Below are 938 nucleotides of genomic sequence, written 5' to 3' on the forward strand. Positions count from 1 at the left end.
GCCACCACTGTGGCCACCATGATAGCCACCTGGCTGGAAACCTGCATCACGATAACCGCCCTCTTGGTGGCCACCTCCCCCTCCACTCCCTCCATCCGTCCAGCCTCCTTAATGCTTACTTCCTCTCCCTCCCCCTCAGCCACCATGATCGTAGCCACCACATCCGCCTCTCCCTCCTCCTTGTTCATGACCTCCTCGTCCTCCATATGAGGAATGTTCATAGCCACCTCTCCCTCCTCCTCGGCCTCCTGCTTGCTGCTGGGGCCCATCTGGCCTTTTCTGCCATGGCGGCATCTCTGGGGGTGGAGGTTCGATTTCATTAGGTCTACCGCCTCTGTCGGGCACCCTGCCCATCAACACCTTATTGATGGCACAGGCTGTCTTCTCTCTTATAGAACCGCTGCTTGTCCTCAAGATCTTTGATAAGTCTTGTCTTGCAGCCAAGAGATGAGCAACGGAAACAGTGCTTTTGGGAGATAAGACTGAGCGCCTGGGCTGGTAGGCCTTGGCTAACTTTTCTGTCTGACTCTTAGCTCTGTCAGACCAGCCGAAGGACTGTACGGTGACATCCAAACGTTTTATTAGCAGCTTTCTCCGGACTTCATATTCATTGGCTATGGCTTGGTTAATTGCTTCTATCTTTTCCCAGTGGGCCAGTCCCATTGACTTCTTCAGTAAAGGCTTTCCCACATGATTGGGTGGTACTTTCGCTAATGTTTCCTTTAATTTTTTTTCAATCCCACTGAAGAATTGGAACATAGTTATACTGGCTGAAGGTTTGGACATTCCTAGAGCAACACATATGCCTTTCAACTCTTGAAAGACCTCACTACTGCCTCCTTCTTGAGCTTTTTTTGGAGGAGCATTCACACAGAGCATTCTGGCAGCTTCTAGTTCTGAGATGAGGTATGTGAGCAAGAGGAGGCAGTTCTTCTGCA

General features: G+C 50.6%; 1 pseudogene; it reads right to left on the reverse strand.

Moving 5' to 3' along the window:
* Window positions 1-5: 5 nt before the first annotated feature.
* Window positions 6-938, reverse strand: part of LOC101586913 — an 8,476-nt pseudogene continuing 7,543 nt past the window's right edge.

The sequence above is a fragment of the Octodon degus genome, unplaced genomic scaffold (genome assembly GCF_000260255.1).
Source record: "Octodon degus isolate 3935 unplaced genomic scaffold, OctDeg1.0 scaffold00350, whole genome shotgun sequence".
Taxonomy (NCBI): domain Eukaryota; kingdom Metazoa; phylum Chordata; class Mammalia; order Rodentia; family Octodontidae; genus Octodon; species Octodon degus.